Below are 9,226 nucleotides of genomic sequence, written 5' to 3'. Positions count from 1 at the left end.
AACAGCTGTACCTGGTTGAGAATCTGCCTGTAATGCAGTGTTACTGATGAAAGTACATTGTATGGGTACTTCCTCTTGACTCACCTGTCAAGATTTTTTGGACTCTGACCAGTTCTCATCCCTTCTACTGTTAACGATAGAGTTGACACCACCGTGGGCTATCACCTACAACAGCAGTGCACACATAACTCTTCTGTGCTTCCACACTTGCCCCACTGCAGTCTCTTGTCAACACAGCCAATGTTACTCTTTTTGTAAGAGAATGCTTTGTGTACCACTGTATGATAAGTTTTAAAGTCACAGAAATGGGGGTTATGAGAGCAATCTAGCTCTGACATGCAAATGATTTCCAGGCTGCCATAGAAAGTTCTCTCTGTTACATGACCTCCAAAAATGGTGTGTGTGTATGTGTGTGTGTGTGTGTGTGTGTGTGTGTGTGTGTGTGTGTTTGGGTTTTGCAGAGGAAAAAGAATTTTCTTTGATAAGAGTGCATATAGCTTCACTCTTAAGATTTTGTTTTTATTTGACAGAGACCACAAGTAGGAAGAGAGGCAGGCAGAGAGGGGGGAAGCAGCCTCCCCGCTGAGCAGAGAACCCGATGTGGGGATCAATCCCAGGACCCTGGAATCATGACCTGAGCCGAAGGCAGAGGCTTTAACCCACTGAGCCACCCAGGTGCCCCCTATAGCTGCACTCTTAATAAAACTTCTGAAGTCCTATTTCTAGAAAAATTTAATATGGTGGAGCATTCATTGAAATGGATGCTTTTCTAGAAATAACATTAATTTTTAAGGAATTATAAAAAATGAAGCCGGTACCCTTAGTACTTATAATCAAGAAACTTGGCTTACTAAAAAATGACCCCTGCAAGGATGCCTGGGTGGCTCAGTCGGTTAAGCGTCGGCCTTCAGCTCAGGTCATGATCCCGGGGTCTTAGGATCGAGTCCTGGATCCAGCTTTTTTTCAGTGGAGAGTCTTTCTACCTCTGCCACTCCTCCCACTCATTCTCTCTCACTCTTGCTCTCTTGAACACTGTCAGATTAATAAATCAAATTTTGGAAAAAAAAAACATTACCTCTGCAGAAGTTTCCACAAACAATATACATTCTGCCAAATTTCAAAGATTAGGTAATTTCTGTTTAAGCTGTTTCCGAATATAGGAAATGAAAAGACAAAAAGAGAGACCTCATAACTCATTGTTCAAAGTTCTATCCCTGCTGCCAAACTTGGAGAGAATACTACCAAAAGCAAAAAACCAAAATCACTGAAACGTATTCTCACCAAGTTACAAAATCCATGCTAAAATAGTAAATTCCAGGGGCGCCTGGGTGGCTCAGTAGGTTAAGTGGCTGCCTTCGGCTCAGGTCGTGATCCCAGGGTCCTGGGATCGAGCCCCGCATCGGGCTCTCCGCTCAGTGGAGAGTGCTTCTCCCTCTCCCTCTGCCTGCCGCTCTGCCTATTTACTTGTGCTCTCTCTAACTCTCTGTCAAATAAATAAATAAAATCTTTTAAAAAAATAGTAAATTCCAGCAAAATTATATTAAAAGAATAATGCATTCTTGTGTACACATGAAAGTTAGGTTGAAAAAGAAAAGCATACCTTGAAGATGTATTTAAAATAGTCCACAACGACTTTTTAAATGTCAGTAATGTGGAGAAGGGAACTTAACTTGTTTCATGTGCTTGGTAGAGAACCATCAGAATCATGGTTTTGAATGATGAGATATTGGAGCACAATAAATAACACCTTTCCAAGATTCTATAGGTGGGATAAAAAGTTTGCATTGGGTAAAAACGTGGAGTTGTGAAGTTAATGAAGTAACTAGAGTGAAATTCAGGGTGGAAAGCAGTTAGTAGTTGCAAAACACTGGAATTCATGTGATTGTTTCTCTGTATTCTCATTAAGGTCTGCAACAAGTCAAGAATGTCAGCTACCACTTCAGTTCTACAACAGTATTCTCTGGGGCTTAGCAAATGAGATACAGATATTGGGAATGGAAGCAACAGAACATTATTTACAAGATATAAGATTATCTAGAAAATACTACCCAGGAGCTGAAAAGCATGAACTGCTAAGAGTGTTCAGTGAGATGAAGGGATTCAAGGTAAACATGCAAAAATGATTAGTTTATTAAATAACTTATTAATTAGATTACAGCCCCCCCCACAGATCAGAAAATGCAGTGGGTGTAAACTGTCCACGTATAAATTTAATAGGAGTATGCAAGATCTGTATGAATAAAACATTTATTGAAGGTCAAAAAACGAGATAGAAATGAAAAACAGGCAATATTCTTATATGGGAATACTCAATATTGTATAGGTGGCTGCCATTTTTTAAAAAAAGATTTTATTTATTTATTTGACAGAGACCATAAGTAGGCAGAGAGGCAGGCAGAGAGAGAGAGGAGGAAGCAGGCTTCCCGCGGAGCAGAGAGCCTGATGTGGGGCTCGATCCCAGGACCCTGGGATCATGACCTGAGCCGAAGGCAGAGGCTTTAACCCACTGAGCCACCCAGGCGCCCCTGCCATTTTTTTTTTTTTTTTTTTGCTATAAATTCAGTGCAATCTGAATAAGTTTCAATAAAACTTAAAAGAACTTGTCCAGCTGATAAAGATTTGGAAAAGTAAATTCACAAGACTAGTAAACTTTTGGAAAAGAATTATGGGAGAGTCGACTCACCATGTTTTAGATTACGGAAAGCCACAATATAAGAAGTATGGTATTGATGCAGAAATAGATCATTGGAACAAACATTATAACCATATATAAAAATTTAATAATAGTCCAGAATTGTGATGCCACCAACTTTGGCTTTCTTTTTCTTTCTTTTTTTTTTTTTTTAAAGATTTTATTTATTTATTTGACAGAGAGATCACAAGCAGGCAGAGAGGCAGGCAGAGAGAGAGGAGGAAGCAGGCTCCCTGCTGAGCAGAGAGCCCGATGCGGGACTCGATCCCAGGACCCTGAGATCATGACCTGAGCCGAAGGCAGCGGCTTAACCCACTGAGCCACCCAGGCGCCCATGCAACTGATTTCTGTGCATTGATTTTATATCCTGACACTTTACGGAATTCCTGTACAAGTTCTAGCAGTTTTGGAGTGGAGTCTTTTGGGTTTTCCACATATAGTATCATATCATCTGCAAAGAGTGATAGTTTGACTTCTTCTTTGCCGATTTGGATGCCTTTAATTTCCTTTTGTTGTCTGATTGCTGAGGCTAGGACTTCTAGTACTATGTTGAATAGCAGTAGTGATAACGGACATCCCTGCCGTGTTCCTGACCTTAGTGGAAAAGCTTTCAGTTTTTCTCCATTGAGAATGATATTTGCAGTGGGTTTTTCATAGATGGCTTTGATAATATTGAGGTATGTGCCGTCTATCCCTACACTTTGAAGAGTTTTGATCAGGAAGGGATGCTGTACTTTGTCAAATGCTTTTTCAGCATCTGTGGAGAGTATCATATGGTTCTTGTTCTTTCTTTTATTAATGTGTTGTATCACATTGATTGATTTGCGGATGTTGAACCAACCTTGCAGCCCTGGAATAAATCCCACTTGGTCGTGGTGAATAATCCTTTTAATGTACTGTTGAATCCTATTGGCTAGTATTTTGGCGAGAATTTTTGCATCTGTGTTCATCAAGGATATTGGTCTGTAGTTCTCTTTTTTGATGGGATCCTTGTCTGGTTTTGGGATCAGGGTAATGCTGGCCTCATAAAATGAGTTTGCAACCACTCTGGAAAACAGCATGGAGGTTCCTCAAAATGTTGAAAATAGAACTACCCTATGACCCAGCAATTGCACTGCTGGGTATTTACCCTAAAGATACAAACGTAGTGATCCGAAGGGGCACGTGCACCCGAATGTTTATAGCAGCAATGTCTACAATAGCCAAACTATGGAAAGAACCTAGATGTCCATCAACAGACGAATGGATAAAGAAGATGTGGTATATATACACAATGGAATACTATGCAGCCATCAAAAGAAATGAAATCTTGCCATTTGCGACGATGTGGATGGAACTAGAGGGTATCATGCTTAGCGAAATAAGTCAATCGGAGAAAGACAACTATCATATGATCTCCCTGATATGAGGGATAGGAGATGCAACATGGGGGGTTAAGGGGGTAGGAGAAGAGTAAATGAAACAAGATGGGATTGGGAGGGAGACAAACCATAAGTGACTCTTAATCTCACAAAACAAACTGAGGGTTGATGGGGGGGGTTGGGATGGGGGTGGGATTATGGACACTGGGGAGGGTATGTGCTATGGTGAGTGCTGTGAAGTGTGTAAACCTGGTGATTCACAGACCTGTACCCCTGGGGATAAAAATATATGTTTATAAAAAATAAAATTAATTTTAAAATATTTAATAATAAATGGTATAGGCTGCATTTTACGTCTGTGAAGAAAAGGAGAGACTTTTTAAGTCCAAATGGCTAGCCATTTGGAGGTAAAAGATCTTTTATTTAAAGTCTTATTTAGCGGGTTCCTGGGTGGCTCAGTCGATTAAGCATCTGCCTTTGGCTCAGGTCATGGTCCTGGGATCAAGTCCTGTGTTGGATTCCTTGCTCAGTGAGGAGCCTGCTTCTCACTCTCCTCCCCTCTCATGATCTCTGTCTCAAGTAAATAGATAAAATCTTAAAAAAAAAAAAAAGTCTTATTTAAGGTTTCATTTTATTGAGAGAAAATTTGGAACAAAGAAAAAGAGACTAGTTTAATAATTTGGGTGAGGAATGCAAAACAAACCCAAAAATCATAAAGGAGAGGTTGGCAGATCTAATATCTAAAAAGTTCAGAACAGGGCCGAAGATATCACATACGTAAAAGATGATAGATTGAGAGAAAATACTTAAGACTTACATGACATGTGAAAGATTAATATTCCTAAAACAAATCAATAAGATAAAAAACAGAAATGGGACAAAATATTTATTGCATCCCTTTCAGTGAACTAAAGACAGGAAGAGAGGTGGTGTTGACTCAGGAGCATGCTGATTTGACTTGGGCGAAGACCTTTGTTAGTGGCAGTCAAGTGATCCTGCAGGCAGGAGCAGATGTGACATCTCCATGGAGTTTTCTCCATGCCTCAGACTTAACAGGGAGGGGCCGTACTGCTGCTAGTGACTTCCTTGTAAGGTCAGTTCTTGCTGAATCAGAGAAAATGAGTATTGTCCTGAGCCATTGTACCTTTTTTTTGTTCTTTTTAAGATTTGTTTATTTTAAAGCATGTGAGTACAGGGGGAGGGGCAGAGGGAAAAAGAGAATCTGAAGTAGACTTCGTGTTGAGCTTGGAGCCCGGTGCAGGCCTTGATGTGGACCTCAACCTCATGACCCTAAGATCATGACCTGAGCCAAAACCAAGTCAGAGGCTTAACCAACTGAGCCACTCAGGTGCTCCCTGGGCCAGTGTACTTTTATACTCTGGGATTGTGTCACCGTTGAGGAAGAACTTAGACAAATACTTAATGCTTTCATTTAAGAGAATGTTCACAAATACTGGGCTTCAGGGAAATAACATTGCATTCTGGGGGTTAGAGCACTGCTGTTGAACAGTATGTCTGACTAAAGCTTTTAACAACAGGGGAAGTCCATCTTGCAAATGTGTATGGGCTAAATTTATATACAAGAAATAATATAATACCCAATACACGTTTGTAAAGTGCTGAGCCTATCGAGTAATAAGAAACGTGTAAACAATGTGATTCATTTTCACTGATTAAAATTTGCGAAAATTGTGTCACCTATACTCAAAAAAATTGGCAATAATTGAAAAGATTTATAGCAGTCAGTGTTGGTGAGGATACATTATTGGTGGGAAGTATAAACTGGAATGTTTTTTGAAGAGGACAGTTTGATTATATCTATCCAGATTTAAAATATCTCAGCTTTTGACCCAGAATTCCTTATTTGGGAATGCATCTTAAACAAGTATCTGCTCATGTTCACAAAGATCTACATAGAATGTTTATTCCAGCACTGTTTATTATGGCAACAGTTGTAAGACACCTAAATGTTAGAAGGGAGTGATTAAATACATTTGGTGGTACATTTACTCTATTATGAAAACTGTAATAAAACTATAAGCCACCCTTGATTCAGCCCTGGTTAAAATTAAAGGTGAAACTATTGGTCCTACATGTTTCATGAAAACCTTTGAGAGGAAGTAATGTCTTTAACTTAAAGTGCTTTGAGAATTCATAATGCACTATTGGTCGTTGTTCCCTTCAGCAGAAAGAATGAATGTCAAAAGAATAAGCTCTATGTCAGCGTTAGCGTTGACTCTTAGAATCACAGGGTCATTTTCTCTAACAAGTTTATGGGGAGAAAGCCAAGGCCAGCAAGTGAATTCATGCCACTTACACAGTAGTAAAGTTACACATTCAAGTTGATCACTGTCGTACTGGTATATTTATTACTATCTATATTCCTACAATAAATATTAATAAATATTATTTCCTATTACAAGCATACAGTGAGTAATTCTCACAACGAATGTATAAAAATTTACCAGGAATCATAACTTTAAGTATCATACTCCAAAAGAGTCAACAATAAATCCTTTATAGATAATATGTATGTCAAGAATGTCACAGCAGGATTTTCGCCTAACCAGGAACACATTTTAGGGATGGCAAGATACTGAATATAGTTGGAACTCAAGACCTTTATTCCTTGAGAATAAACTTTAACTTTCTCCAAAAGGATTGTAAAACTGCAAGAAAACCCATTAGCCCGGTGGTTTGTATTCTCAAACTCCTTCAACAGTCTTTTGCACTAATTCAGTCTTTTGTCTTAAAGTTTCTCATCAACTACTGTTATGATTCATAGCCTTTCTTTTTTTTTTTTTTCAAAAGACCATTTCTTGGCTTTCTGAGTCTCTTGTTTTTATTTCATTGATTTCATACATTTATTATTTTCTTTATTTTACTTTCTTTGGCTTTATTGTCTTTTTTTGTTTTGTTTTGTTTTGTTTTACTAAGTGCTTAATTTCCTTTCTGCCTTTCTCATTTCTAATATAAATACTGAAGGCTCCCACTTGGGACTTTAACAGCAGAATCAAACAAGGTGTTACTCATTTATTTAGATATACTCTGCATTCAGCAAAATGCACAAATCTTGTGTGTTCAGTTTGATGAGTTGTAGTTATTCTGTATACCCGTGTATCTATCAGCCCAAATAAGATATCGGACATTCCCATCACTCCAGAAAAGTCCTTCTTGCCCCTACAATATGTAGTCTTTCACCAACTGAATTCTTCCACATAAGATGTTTTTGAGATTCATCCATGTTGTAACGTGTATCAATGGTTTGTTTTTATTGCTGAATAATAATCTGTAAAGGTACACCACGTTTTGTTTATCCATTCACCAGTTGACGGACATTTGGATTATTTCCACTTTTTGGCTACTAAGAATAATGGTGCTGTGAACATTAGCATTCGGGTTTGTGTAGCACGTTTTCATTTCTCTCAAGTAGATTCCTAGGAGTGGAATGAATGTTTGGTTGTACAATAAGCCTATGTTCCACTTTTTTTTTTTTAAAGATTTTATTTATTTATTTGACAGAGAGAGATCACAAGTAGACAGAGAGGCAGGCAGAGAGAGAGAGGAGGAAGCAGGCTCCCTGCTGAGCAGAGAGCCCGATGCGGGACTCGATCCCAGGACCCTGAGATCATGACCTGAGCCGAAGGCAGCGGCTTAACCCACTGAGCCGCCCAGGCGCCCCTATGTTCCACTTTTTAAGAACCTTCTACCTGTTTTCCAAAGGGGCTGTACCATTTTATATTCCCGTCAACAATGTGGGAGGGTTCCAGTTTTTCCACATCCTTCTCAACACTTGGTACTGTCTCTTTTTATAACAGTCATTTTAGTGGATATAGAGGGCTATCTCATATGGTTTTAATTTGCATTTTCCTAATGACTAATGATGTTGAGCATCTTTTCACATGCTTATTAACCATATTTCTTTGGTGAAATGGTATTCAAGTTTTTTACCCATTTTTTAACTGGGTTATTTGTTCTATTACTGAGTTGTAGGAGTTCTTTATATATTCTCAGTCTAAGCCTCTTATCAGATAGATGATTTGCAGATACTTTCTCCTGTTATGTGGCTTGTGTTTTTATTTTCTCAGTGATATCTTTTGAAATGCAATCTTTATGGTAAAGTCCAATCTATCTTTTTTCTTGTTTATGGATTATGCTTTTGGTGTTCTGTCCCAGAACTCTGCCTATTCCAGGGTCACAAAGATTTTCTCCTTTGTTCTAGAAGTTGTATAGTTTTAGCTCCTACATTTAGACCTATGATCTATTTTGAGTTAATATTTTTGTTCCAGAAACTTTTATTTTTATTTTTTAAAATTTTAATTCCTGTATAGTTAACATATGGTATAATATTAGTTTCAGGTATATAGTAGAGTGATTCGACACTTCCATACATCACCCAGTGCTCATCACAAGTGCTCTCCTTAATCCCCTTCACCTGTTTCACCCATTCCCCCCACCCATCTCCCCTCTGATAGCTATCAGTTTGTTCTCAAACCTTTTTTGGTTTGCCTCTCTCTCCCTCTTTCCCTTTGCTCATTTGTTTTGTTTCTTATTCCGTATATGAGTGAAATCATATGGTATTTGTCTTTCCTTACCTTATTTCGTGTAGCATAAAACTGTCTAGCTCCATCTGTGTTGCAAATGGTAAGATTTCATTCTTTTTTTCTGGCTGAATAATATTCCATTTTGTATATACACCACATCTTTATCCACTCATCTATCAGTGGACACTTGGACTGCTTCCATAATTTGGCTATTGTAAATAATGCTGCAATAAACATAAGGATGCATGTATCCCTTTAAATTAGTGTTTTTGTATTTTTTGGGTAAGTATCCAGTAGTACGATTACTGGGTGGTAGGGTAGTTCTACTTCTAGCTTTTTAAGAAACCTCCATACTGTTTTCCAGAGTGGCTGCACAATTTTGCCTTCCCACCAACAGTGCGGGAGGGTTCCTTCTTCTCCACATTATCGCCAAAACTTGTTTCTTGTGTTTTTGATTTACCTCTTCTGACCGGTGTGAGGTGATAGTTCATTGTGGCTTTGATTTGCATTTCTCTGATGATGAATGATGTTGAGCATCTTTTCATGTGTCTGTTGGCCATTTATCTTCTTTGGAGAAATGTCTATTCATGCCTTCTGCCTGTTTTTGAATTGGATTATTGGGTTTTTGG

General features: G+C 38.5%; 1 long non-coding RNA gene across 1 annotated transcript; it reads left to right on the top strand.

The window, feature by feature from the left end:
- The first annotated feature begins 1,519 nt into the window (after positions 1-1,519).
- Positions 1,520-5,707, top strand: LOC125092313 (uncharacterized). Its single transcript, XR_007124871.1, has 2 exons — positions 1,520-2,105; positions 4,958-5,707. It is a non-coding gene; the product is annotated as an uncharacterized LOC125092313 (long non-coding RNA).
- The last annotated feature ends 3,519 nt before the right edge of the window (positions 5,708-9,226 follow it).

This window comes from Lutra lutra, chromosome X (genome assembly GCF_902655055.1).
Source record: "Lutra lutra chromosome X, mLutLut1.2, whole genome shotgun sequence".
Lineage (NCBI taxonomy): Eukaryota > Metazoa > Chordata > Mammalia > Carnivora > Mustelidae > Lutra > Lutra lutra.
Note: the sequence above shows the minus strand (reverse complement) of the source record. Positions and strands in the feature narration are given on the sequence as shown.